The sequence below is a fragment of the Trichomycterus rosablanca genome, chromosome 10 (assembly GCF_030014385.1).
Source record: "Trichomycterus rosablanca isolate fTriRos1 chromosome 10, fTriRos1.hap1, whole genome shotgun sequence".
Lineage (NCBI taxonomy): Eukaryota > Metazoa > Chordata > Actinopteri > Siluriformes > Trichomycteridae > Trichomycterus > Trichomycterus rosablanca.
This window is the reverse complement of record NC_085997.1, coordinates 10,402,301-10,415,367: the sequence shown is the minus strand read 5'-3', so window position 1 is coordinate 10,415,367 and position 13,067 is coordinate 10,402,301. Positions and strand designations below refer to the sequence as shown.

At 39.1% G+C, this 13,067-nt stretch overlaps 1 protein-coding gene across 3 annotated transcripts in view; it reads left to right on the top strand.

Annotated features, from left to right (window-relative positions):
- taok2b (TAO kinase 2b) overlaps positions 1–13,067 on the top strand; it is a 56,254-nt gene that overhangs the window by 11,516 nt on the left and 31,671 nt on the right. For 2 of the 3 annotated variants that reach the window (XM_063002832.1, XM_063002830.1), the window contains one exon: positions 10,739–10,939. The gene's annotated coding sequence lies outside the window, so the exon portion shown is untranslated. Of the gene's footprint in view, positions 1–10,528; positions 10,611–10,738; positions 10,940–13,067 lie in introns of all 3 variants that reach the window. The other variant, XM_063002831.1, reaches the window with a different exon arrangement.

Below are 13,067 nucleotides of genomic sequence, written 5' to 3'. Positions count from 1 at the left end.
AAAACCAAGTTGACTTCGTTGTTGACTGACCTGTTAGCTCTGTACATGAACTGCTGGGGATCCAGCTAAGGGTTTGTAATGGCCTCCGGGTGGGCTAGTACCAGGCGTGCAAATACCTGTCTGTAGTCATTTAATTCAGTGATGTTTGTTTACTTGTAGACTGGAACAGTGGTTGAGGTTTTGAAGCACAGGGGAACAGAGCAAAGTGGTTTATTGAAGATACTGGTAAAACAAATTAGTTGGTCACAGCATTGATTTAAGGTGGAGGGAGAGAGTCTGTCTGGCCTCTGAGCTTTTCTCACATTGTTTGCTGAAAAGCCTGTTATTGTCTTGCTTATTAATGGTAAGATGATCAGGAGATCTAGGGTAGGTGAGAGCGCCAGAGTGGGCAAAGGGCTGAGGACTGTTCAGATCTGCATTAGAACCCATTCAAGTCGTTGGTAAGTTGGTGGTTATTCGAGAGGACAGAAGTTTTTTTTAACACCTTGTAGTTTGGTCTCTTTGATGCCTTTTCAAACTGAAGTTGGCAAAATGTATCTAGCTTGTCTTTTAATGTCTGTATGTTATGATAAAGTGATCGAGACTGTGGTCAGATTGACGGAGAGCTGCAATTGTGGTGGCATGCGATAGGCATTTTTAACAAGGGTGTAACAGTAATCAAGGATATACCCTTCTCTCGTTGCATGTTGTCTGTACTTCTTTAGTTAGATTTCTACTTTTCTGATCAACCAGCAGTTTCTGTGCAGCCCTTGTGTGAGCTTTAGGCTGAATCTAAATACTGACCAGAATGAAAGAACACTGGGAGAGTAGAGCAGTTTTCAGTTAATGAAAAGTGATTCTAGATTAGGAGTGCATGATTTTAACAGCTCTGTGGCATCTTTACACCATCATTCATTGATACATAGTCCTTCCACCTTGGTTTTGTTGCTTAACTCTATGGTGGGATCAGTATTACAGACATTTGGTCTAAGAATCTAAAGTGGTCCTGGGGCTTTGTCTAGTACATTTGGAGATGTTTGAATAAGCAAGTATACATATTATTGGAATTTAGGGAGCACTGACCTAGGATTTGCATGATTAAAATCGCCAACGACAGGCGCCCAGGTGGCGCAACGGTATATTCCCCTAGCACACCAGTGCCGAGATTCTGAACATCTCGGGTCGGCTGGGTGCCGTCTAGTGGGCATAATTGGCAGTGCATGCAGCAGAGATGTTTCTGCTAGGGCAGGATGACCAGACTATGTGGGTGGGGTCTTCAAACGCTGTGTAAGGACCTTGATTAGCAGATAGAAAGGCGCCTGTGCAAAATGCATGGGTGAAAAAGGGTTCCACCAAGGACTGTATGCGGGTCGGAGGAGGCGTGCGCAATAATACACCCACCTTGACTGCAATCAGGGATCCGCCAGCAGCGGAAGACTAAGCTAAGTTGGGAGAAAATGCATAAGTAAAATGGAAAAAAAAAATCTCCGACACTAAACTATTTGCTAACAGCTCCTCAATACATTTCACATAGTTCCTTCTTTGCATTCTCGCTTGGGGTGAAACACTACGACTGTGAGCACAGAGGTGAACTCTTGTCGTAAACAAAAAGGTTTGCATCTGACAGTAACAAAACTTAAAACGCAGCTGTCTCTGAACTGCTTGGTAGTTCACTGAAATTTGTGTCACCCAGACTACTCAGTTGAATTGAATATACCAAACAATGTTTATATTTACCATAAAAATTTATGAACTTTACCATTAAACTGAAAACTGCAGCAGGTGTTAAACATCAGGTGTTACTGCTGCAAAGTTTATTCATTTTTATTCTTTAACTCATACTGTGTTTTAAACGATGTTGACTAGCTGACATACACTATATTGCCACAGGTATTCACTCACTCATCCAAATCATTGAATTCAGGTGTTCCAATCACTTCCATGGCCACAGGTGTATAAAACCAAGCACCTAGGCATGCAGACTGCTTCTACAAACATTTGTGAAAGAATAGGTCGCTCTCAGGAGCTCAGTGAATTCCAACGTGGTACCGTGATAGGATGCCACCTGTGCAACAAGTCCAGTCATGAAATTTCCTCGCTACTAAATATTCCGCAGTCAACTGTCAGTGGTATTATAACAAAGTGGAAGTGATTGGGAATGACAGCAACTCAGCCACGAAGTGGTAGGCCACATAAAATGACAGAGCGGGGTCAGCGGATGTTGAGGTAACTCTCTGCAGAGTCAATTGCTACAGACCTCCAAACTTCATGTGGCCTTCAGATTAGCTCAAGAACAGTGCATAGAGAGCTTCATGGAATGGGTTTCCATGGCCGAGCAGCTGCATCCAAGCCTTACATCACCAAGCGCAATGCAATGTGTCGGATGCAGTGTAAAGCATGCTGGACTTTGTAGCAGTGGAGACGTGTTCTTATGCTTCTCCGTCTGGCAATCCGATGGACGAGTCTGGGTTTGGCGGTTGCTAGGAGAACGGTACTTGTCTGACTGCATTGTGCCAAGTGTAAAGTTTGGTGGAGGGGGGATTATGATGTGGGGTTGTCTTTCAGGAGTTGGGCTTGGCCCCTTAGTTCCAGTGAAAGGAACTCTTAATGCTTCAGCATACTAAGAGATTTTGGACAATTTCATGCTCCCAACTTTGTGGGAACAGTTTGGGGATGGCCCCTTCCTGTTCCAACATGACTGCGCACAAGTGCACAAAGCAAGGTCCATAAAGACATGGATGAGCGAGGTGGTGCGGAAGAACTTGACTGGCCTGCACAGAGTCCTTACCTCAACCCGATAGAACACCTTTGGGATGAATAAGAGCGGAGACTGCGAGCCAGGCCTTCTCGTCCAACATCAGTGTCTGACCTCACACATGCACTTCATAAACACACTCCTAAACCTAGTGGAAAGCCTTTCCAGAAGAGTTGAAGCTGTAATAGCTGCAAAGGGTGGGCCAACATCATATTAAATCCTATGGATTAAGAATGGGATGTCACTCAAGTTCATATGCATGTGAAGGCAGACGAGCGAATATTTTTGGCAGTATATAGTATATATTAAGACCTGGATGTGTTTTATGAGGATTCGGTGAAATATGGACTTTAACATAAACAAATTGATGACGAAGTAAATTGTGTTTATTATTCAACTAGAAACTGAGTGTCAATAGTACTAAACTAAATAAGCACAATTTGAGCTCCAAACAAATCATAAATCACTGACATCTGTGGTATGTGAAAAATTTTGGATTTTGAATTTTATAATTTGCAAAAGATTCCCACATCTATAAATCTTCCAAAAATCTCCAGGTGTCCTGTTTGGAAATGAAGAATGGAGGTGGACAAGCAACCATCTCTGCTGCCCTTCAAGAGTCTGGCTTAATGGCAAAGTGGCAAGTGTGGCCACTCTTGAGTAAAAGGCATAAGAGAGCCTGCTTGGAGACAAGAACTCTGGCAACAGGAGTAAAAAGATTCTCTGGTCTCATGAGCCGAAAATTTGGTTTCTCGAAGATTGTTATTAGCAAATGATGGTGTGAAAATTTGCATTCCTAAAGGAAATAAACTGTAAATGAAAGGAGCTCTATAGTTTGATGGTTACACCGAAAATTGGCTACATCGTTGTAACTCATGCTGTTTTCCTTACGTACTGCGGTACCCCATTATTTATTGACCATCATCCAAGTATAGAGTAGTGGTCGTAATTATCAATGTTTAGTATAAAAAGCCAGTATCTTAAGAAAGAAGTGGATATGTACCACTATGTTCCACTTAATTTTGTTGGAATTATTTTAGTGCAAAACACTTAGACGTGTATAATTTTCAAAAACTCACCTGGTGAAAAATATTTCTTCAAGTAATTTCTGTATTTGTTAAACTCTATCAAATTAATTCCGCCAAAATTCAGTGGTTATAGGTTATTGAGATATAGGGGAGAGTGGGGACGGTTGCTACACTTTTTGTATTTCCTTCAGTTTCTCAGACACAGTTTGTATTGGAAAGACTAAATTTTAATATATTAAGTCCAGTTTTGTCAGCTACCCACCCACACAGCTGTAACATATATACTTTTGATCAAATTTATTCTTAAATAGACAAAGTGAAATGTTACAATTGACCCCATAACAGGGGGCAGTTGCGACATTCATTGAAATTTAATAAAATCAACATAATTTTGCAAACACTTTTGATTTCTTTACAAATAGGGTCTTTACTAAATTAATTTGGCTGTATAAAGACAGCCAAATTAATTTAGTAAAGGGGAAAAAATATACCCTATTTTGGTTAATTATTACAATCCATATGAACTACAAAATATTTGTATATCTTTGTGGTAGCTTACTGAACTGTGTTTGCGCATGCATGCAACAGTATTTCCTGGGTTTTGGACAGTTGTAACCCCAGTTTTGCCCATGGTCCACATAGTGCTGGACAATAATTCGATATCAATATATATCGCGATAGAAAATGTTTCAATAACGGTGATATGATTTTTAAACAAATTCGATTGATCTATATTACGTCAGTGCGTGATGACGTACCAGTGCTCAGCGTTACCACTCTGATTACACTCCGCTACAAACATGGTGGATATTAGCAGCTAAATGAGTTCAACAGCTGTGAGTGAACGAGCATCCACAGCCAGGGGCGGAGCCGGGAGGGGGGGGGGGGGGGGGTGTTACTCTTTTGCGGAAGCATTTTTGCACAGGAACGCAATTCCACAAGCAAGTAGTTCTCCACCAAAACAGTGCAGTAACACATTGAACATAAATGTCAACCACCAACACAATTACAGAAGAAGTACTACTACTGAGTACTACTACCAGCTATTACTACTACTTCTTATTAGTTGTGGCGCGCTACAAGTAAAGGCACCAACGGACTATTCGCGTTCCACTGTTGCCAGATTGGGCGGTTTTCCTCCTAATTGGGCGGTTTAAAAAAATAAATAAAATTTTTTATAGCATTTAAATAACACTTCTATTGAAAAGAGAATATTCAGTTTTAAGAATCCCCAGCATTGTAGAAGGCTATTAAAAGTAAAGTCAATTTTCAATGCTGATTTGGCTTAATAGTGTTGGTCAGAATGTATCATATTCTTGAAAGAAAATTAAAATTTGTTTTCCATGCATTCACACTAGCATGTTCTGGGATTCAAATGAGTCTCATCAGTACACACAAGTTTGCAGTCAAATGATCAAGTATTGCACAGGAATATCTTTGAAATTCTGTTAAGGTTATAGGCTATATTTTAGTTTTTCACAGGGAAATTGAGAAAAAATAAAAAGCTTATTATGCTAGGCTTGATGTAATTTTACATGGCACTCACTGCCTGTATAGGTAAACGAGTGAGTGACCAAAACACTACTAGATCAACAGCTACTAGCCACATACATAAATAAGGTATCAGACAGTTTCTGTGCCACCCCTGTGTGAGCAATGGTCTCAGTTTGGCCACCCCTATGAAAATTGTCTGGCTCTGCCACTGTCTACAGTTGAAAAAGAAGCAGATGAAATAGCTGGTAAGAGATGAAGGACTAATTCAGTGGTGTATTCAGCTTGTATTTCTTGCCAGAAACCAGAAAAGAGGTTTGCAGGGACAGCCATCCAATTTTGGTGTTTTTGGCAGTTTTTCTGACATTTGTTTTATTCATATCGATATCAGAATTATATCGTATCGACCGAAATTAGGAGTTATATCGTGATATAAATTTTAGCCATATCGTCCAGCCCTAGGTCCACACATCTTTTGCATAAAACTGGTGCTTATCTAGCACTTTGCTAAGATTGTAAACAATTAGGAAATATTGTGCCTATTAAAACTTGTGGCTGTTGATAAACTGATAGGTTGGAACAATCATGGCTGGACATGAAGTTCTCATTCCAGGTTTTGGAATAATTACACTTATAATGCATAGACAGCTGGAAAGCAAATTGACAAACATGAAAAACAAATGCAAAATGAAAACCTAAACAGCAGATTCAGTCTTTTATTTCTTTTTACTTCACTCTGTATCACTCTCCCTACTCTTCATTTACTTTTATGTACAGGCTACTTAGGCCTACACTGCAGTTTTTGAGTATTCTGCCAGGCTCTTTTCCTGAAGCTGAGACAAAACCCTCCTGGGTGTCCAGGGTAAAATACTTTTACCTTGAAATGTGTTTCTTGCAGAAGGAATGCTTTCTTTCAGGATGAATGAGTGGCTGAGCATGTGGATTATGGATATCAGTATGGTAGCTTTTTCCTGATTCGAGAAATAAGCCATGTGGCAATTGTACCTTGTTGCAACCGTCCCCACTCTCTCCTGTATATGACTTGAATGTACAACCCAAATCAAAAAAGCTGGGACAGTATAAAAATGCTAATAAAAAAGATGCAGTGTTTCTTACATTTACATTAACTTTTATTCCATTGCATACATGAACCCAAGATATTTCATGTTTTGTCTGGTCAACTTTATTTAAATGGTTAATACACATATTCATGCATTTCAGGCCTATTTCATTCCAAAAAAGTTACTTTTGATACTTAAGTACATTAAACATTAGATACTTTAAGACTTTTACTCCAGTAATATTCTAAGAGGTGACTTTAACTTCTATCAAAGTAGATTTCTGGTAAGATAATTGTTCTTTTACTCAAGTATGGCTTTCAGGTACTTTATCCACCACTGATTGTACCAGTTTTGTATCATTAGAATATTTTTAATGCATGTCCATACACGTTTAACAAAAAAGTTGACCTGTCAACATAACTGCAGTCATTTAAAAAAAAGAAATAAAGAAGAAACCTAGTATATGACTTAAGTAGGATGAAAGGCACCCTTCCGTCCGTATTTGGGGGCACAACATTTGGCAACAGCCCCAAAATGTTTTTGTAGTAATCTGTGTGTTCTGCAGTTTTCTCAAGCTTTTGAATGTTGGCATGGTTCCCTTCTCCTTTTTTAAAAAATTTAAATTTAAAAAAGCAATACAATCAGAACACATCAAAGCTTTCTCAATATTCTCTGACAGCGCCTTAAACTTTTTCTTTTTCTTCGAAACGTTCAACTATGTACATTTAGGGAATACATTGCACTCTAGACAATAGCACAACAGAATAAATAAATAAATACAATCTAGTATAAACAGTTATACATTTGAATTCCATTGTGATCAAAATAATCTGGTCTGATAAAACTTTTTGCCCTGAATACCAAGCTTAATGTCTGGAGGAAACCAGGCACCGCTCATCACATAGCTAATGCCATCCCTACAGTGAAGCATGGCGGTGGCAGCATCATGACATGGGGATGTTTTTCAGCGGCGCAACCGGGGTGACTAGTCCTGATAGAGGGAAAGATGAATGCAGCTAAGTACATTGAGATCCTTGAAGAAAACCTGCTCCAGAGCACTCTGGACCTCAGACTGGGACTGGGACGAAGGTTTACCTTCCAACATGACAATGACCCAAAGCACACAGCCAGGAGAACAAAGGAGTGGCTTTGGAGAAAGTATGTGAATGTCCTTGAGTGGCCCAGCCAGAGCCCAGACCTAAATCCAATCGAACATCTGTGGAAGGAGCTGAAAATGGCTGTGTACTGACGCTCCCCATCCAACCTGACGGAGCTTGCAAGGATATGTGAAGAGGAATGGGCAAAAATGTCCAGACAAACAAAACAAGCTTGTAGCTTCTTTCCCAAGACACCTTGAAGCTGCAATTGCTGCCAAAGGTGCATCAACCAAGTATTAGGCTAAGGGAGTGTACAGATATGTAACCCCTAAAAAAACGATTTTATTGGCGATTGTGTGTAGATGTTTGAGGCCAAAAAAAAGAACTTAATTTATTATAAAATTAGTCTGTAACATAATAAAACGTGGAGAAGGTGAAAGGGGTGTGCAGACTTTTCGGCCTGACTGTATACACTGTGTTCCAAATTATTATGCAAAAAGTGTTTAGGAGTGATAAGGTAAGAATTTTTTTGTTTGTCAGTTAAACTCATTGATGGTGATGTGTGTCAGGGCTCTTTATATCACTGAAAGCAATTGCAGACACCTGTGCTAATTAGTTTGGCAGGTGTGTCCAATTAAAGGCAAGACTACTTAAGAAGGCTGTCCCACATTATTAAGCAGCCTACATTTTCAGCCAAAATGGGAAAGAAAAAGGATGTGTCGGCTGCTGAGAAGCAACAAATTGTGGAGTGTTTAGGTCAAGGCATGACTACAATCAATATTGCCAAGACACTTCATCGTGATCATCGCACAATCAAGAAGTATGTAGCTGATTCAGAGCACACACGTGTGCGTGCTGATAATGGAAAATTGAGGACTCTTTCCAACAGGCAATTACGTCAGGTTAAAAGAGCAGCTGCAAAAATGCCTTGTCATAGCAGCAGACAAGTTTTTGAAACTGCTGGTGCCTCCAACGTCCCCCGAACAACAAGATGCAGGGTCCTTCAGAGGTTTGCAGCTGTGCGTAAGCCATCCTGTCGACCTCCTCTATCCACTGCACACAAGCAGAAACGGCTCCAGTGGGCCAAACAATACATGAAGACTGACTTCAAAACTGTTTTGTTCACCGATGAGTGCCGTGCAACGCTCGATGGTCCAGATGGATGGAGTGGAGGATGGCTGGTTGATGGACACCCCATGCAAACAAGGCTACGGCGCCAACAAGGAGGAGGTGGAGTAATGTTTTGGGCTGGAATCATGGGGAGAGAGATTGTCGGCCCCTTTAGGATCCCTGAAGGGGTAAAGATGACCTCTATAATGTATGTGGAGTTTCTCAAACAGCACTTCCTGCCATGGTTCAAGAAGAAGAACCGTGCATTCCGCAGCAAGATCATTTTCATGCATGATAATGCACCGTCTCATGCTGCAAAGAACACATCTGCATCTCTGGCTGCTATGGGCATAAAAGGGGACAAACTTATGGTGTGGCCCCCATGCTCCCCTGACCTCAACCCCATTGAGAACCTCTGGAGCATCATCAAAAGGAGTGTCTATGATGGCGGGAGGCAGTTCACATCTAAGCAACAGCTCTGGGAGGGTATTCTGTCCTCATGCAAAACAATTGAAGCAGATACCATCCAAAACCTGACAAATTCAATGGACGAGAGAGTTCAGAAGCTCCTTTCGAACAAGGGGTCCTATGTGCAAATGTAACATCACCTAGAATAAAGTTTTGACTTGAAAACTGTTTGATTTCAGTTTGTAATAACCTGCTAATGCTTATAATTTCACAAATGACCATTTTTTTGTTCTTTATAAAATAAAAAAGGTTGAAAACTCTGCTGTGCATAATAATTTGGAACATGCATTTTGAGTGCATTTTGAGTGTTTTATTTTTTTAAAAATATACTGTTATCATTGGCAGTTTGTTCAAAAACCTTTCAATTGTACTCTAATAGTTGATGACTGGAAAATTACAATGACTGCAATTCATATAGGTAATTTTGGAAAATCTGAGAAAATATAATTTGCATAATAATTTGGAACACAGTGTAGTTGGGCCTTTTTGATCCAACATACTGGGGCATCAGCATCTATATGAGCTGTCTGCTGGGGGGTAACAAAAAAATCTAATGATATTTTTCCAGCAAATTCCTTCCATTTCATAGATTTGGTTTTTCTCCATTGAAATCTCCACATATTTGTCCATTCCCCGTCTTTAACTCCTTTGCTTTCTCATTTTTCTTTGACATCTGTTGAGTGTGTATTCATACTCAAAAGGGCTTTATAAATCTTAGAAGTTTTATAACATGCTTCATTTTTAGATGAATATGCTTTAATTAATAGTTCTACTAAGCCAATTTGCTTATCCCCACAACCCCTCTTGACTTTCTGATCAAAGTAATTTCTGATGTAAAAGTCTTGGTTCTCTAATTGGAAGAGTTCTTTTAGTGTTTGGAAACTCATGATTTCTCCTCCTTTTACTATGGTACAGGTTCCTTTTTCAAATAGCAGATTTTAGCTCTCTCCAAAGATTTTCATTTGAATTGAGATCGGGTCTCACTGTTTGGCAGTTTAACTTCTTAACCATTCTTGGACTTGGATCTGTGCTATGGGTCATGACTTAATTGTTTCTGTAACATGTGAGAGACCTCCAGTCACAGAGGCAGCAAACATTATGGATCCTTCACCATGTTTATTGTTGGTAGGGTGCAGTTTTGTTCATGGGCTTTAGTTTGCTGTCTAGAAAGATACACTAACATACTTTGGTAAAGAGCTCTAGTTTAGTTTTATTTGTTCATAGAAGGATTGTGGTTTCTGTGTGCATTTTGACAAAACCATCACCACAGATGTCACCAGCTCAGGAAGAAGTTCTTTGGGTTTTGTACATGTTTTTGCCTCATTTTGAAACCACCTTTCATAAGGTTCTATCATCAGTTTTTCTTATTCCACCATGTTCTGAAAGGGCCTGACTGTTCAAAAAGTAGTAAACCTTTTGATAACATTTTGAACTGTTTGATGCCATGGTTTTTGGAACTATTCTTGTATAATTTAGACTGCTTGGGCTAGGTGATTTTTAGTCAGCTCAGATAGCTCTTTATTCTTTTCCATTGTGAAGAACAACCAGTGAATAAAACAAGCCTTTTTGCACACCAAGCCACCATTCATAGGTCATGTGAGCACTGACAAGATGAGGACAGGTGAGTCTAATTAATCACAGGTTAATATAATTTTGTTTTTGTTTCAAACTGCTCAAAGGTTGCTATTAATCGTGTAAATGGTTAATTTCTTTCTTAAATTCTTTTTTATTTCTTTTTTTTGCTGGCAGGCTTAGACAAGAAGCACATAATGGCATGTTTTAAAGAGATTCCAACACAGATGCAAAACAAAGTCATGGGACTTTGAATCTTGGAACAGTGGTGGACCTTCCCAAGAGTGGCCAGTCTACCAAACCTCACTAAAAACTCATCAACGACTCATCCAGGAGGTCACAGAAGAACCCAGACAGTCCTCACTTGCCTTAGTTAAGGTAATTGTGCACAATTCCACAGTAAGAAATACACTATTCAAAACAGCATCCATAAAGGAGTTGCAAGGCGCAAACCACTGCTGACCGAAAAGAACACAAAGGCTGATCTTCCATTTGTCAAAAAAGATCTAGATGATCCCAAGATCATCCTATCATTGTTTATATTTACAAAGTACAATTAAGTTGGTCAGTGAGAACATTGTTATTTCTTTGTACTTTTGTCAGTTAAATAGAGGTTCTACATTTACTTTATTTACCTACACTAAAGAATTAACAAATCACAGGTTTTAAGCTGCTTACTTACTTATTTAACGATAGTTACACACTTAATGTCATCGGACATGGTTGGGCAAGGCTGCAGGGCTGGGCACATATTGCAACTTACTAGAGCATTTCAGCCTTTCCCACAATACGTGGCAAAACTGGTTTCTGTTGCCACTGAGGGGCAAGCTTGCAGTTTTGTATGAAACCTGATTTAGTTTAAAACAAGCTCTGGTAATGATTAATGTTGGTTAGTGAAACTTAGTTTTAATCAAAGGGAAAATTAATTAATATTAAAGTGCTATGAAGCTAGAACTAGACAGAAGGGCTACTATGGTACAAATTCAGATCATTTTATTATTGGTGATGAGGTAAATGTGTGGCCATGATAACTCCTGTCCACTGTTGAAAGTGCCTACAGTTGCAATTATTTAACCCCCCAAAGAAAATACTGTTTTATGAACCTTAACTTTTCTGCAGATCTAGATTTTGCATACAAGTTTTTATTAGTTAAATAATACAGCAAGCTGCTGCTAGTCTATGTGACCTAAAATAGGGTAGGGTAAACATGATTTAACCCTTGGGAACTAATAATAGATTTCTGTGACCACTCAGGGATGTGTTCAAGGTGTGTTGCAATCATGGTAAAAACTAAGAAGCTGTCACAAAAGCTGAGAGAAAAGATAATTTTTTTGCATCAAAAGGGCAAGAAGATATAAGAAGAAGGTATAAGGTATTAGATTTTCCAGACCTTAAACATTCCTAGAGCCACCACTGGGTGTATTGTCCGAAAGTTCCAACCTTATGGCTCAACAGCAAACCTGCCTGGATGTGGGAGAGAGCAAAATTTTTTGTATAGGTCTGCAGAGTTCTAGGACACAGTTCAATTGAGTGACGAATCAAAACTGGAACTTTGGCTGAATTGATCAGTGGGTCAGTGATGTGGGGAGATTTTCTTTGCAGAAACTGCCAATCCACACCATTTTTTAAAGAGAACTAAATGTTTTTCATTTAAACTCAAGATTTCATGTTGACTTATAAAAAATGCTTGTATGTATGAATTATGTTCCTCAGAATTTTTCTCAGAATGTAGTTGTATCCAATTACCCGTGTGTAGTAACTGACTACTGACTACTTCTTATCACTTGCATGAGGTAGGTTCGTTTGAAGATCCATATTGCCCATGGAGAGTCACACACGGTTGGATACTGCTGAGTTTCATGTTGCAATTTCTTAATGTTGCGTCAGACTGTGTTACGTGACAGCAGTTTTCCGAGGTACTCCAAGCTCATGGGGCTATATTTAACACACTAGCAATTTGATTTGTCCTTTAATGCTATCTGAGGGCTCAAGGTCATGCATGTTAATCAGTGGTTTCCAACCTTGTCCAAAAACAACTTCCCTAAATCTTTTCACAATATATATAGTACGTATATGGCAAAATACTTAAATTATTTGCAAACTTGCATTGAGAAAGTTTTTAGAACTGATTGTGAACTCTCACAAAGGTTGGCTCAAAGTTGTGAGCCACCACCCATTTTTGCCTGCAAAGATAGCCTTTAATGGACCTTCATTGTTATACCAAATCATTATAACCTCTACCATGCTAATTTACCATCCTATTGTGAAATGTTTTTAAAAGGTGTAATTTGAAAATTCAGTAAACATTTCACTTTTATTTTGCCACTGTTCCAAATCTTTTTAAAGTTACAAAATAGAATGGGTTGGTCAGTCTTTCAAAAGTAATTTCTTTAAACTACTTTTCAATAGAATTAGCAAATGTTTTGGTTTTTATTGCAAAATGTCTTTACAAAGATTACACTGTAAGCATGAAGATCTTGGAAAGAGTAGTGGAATCTAGGCTAAG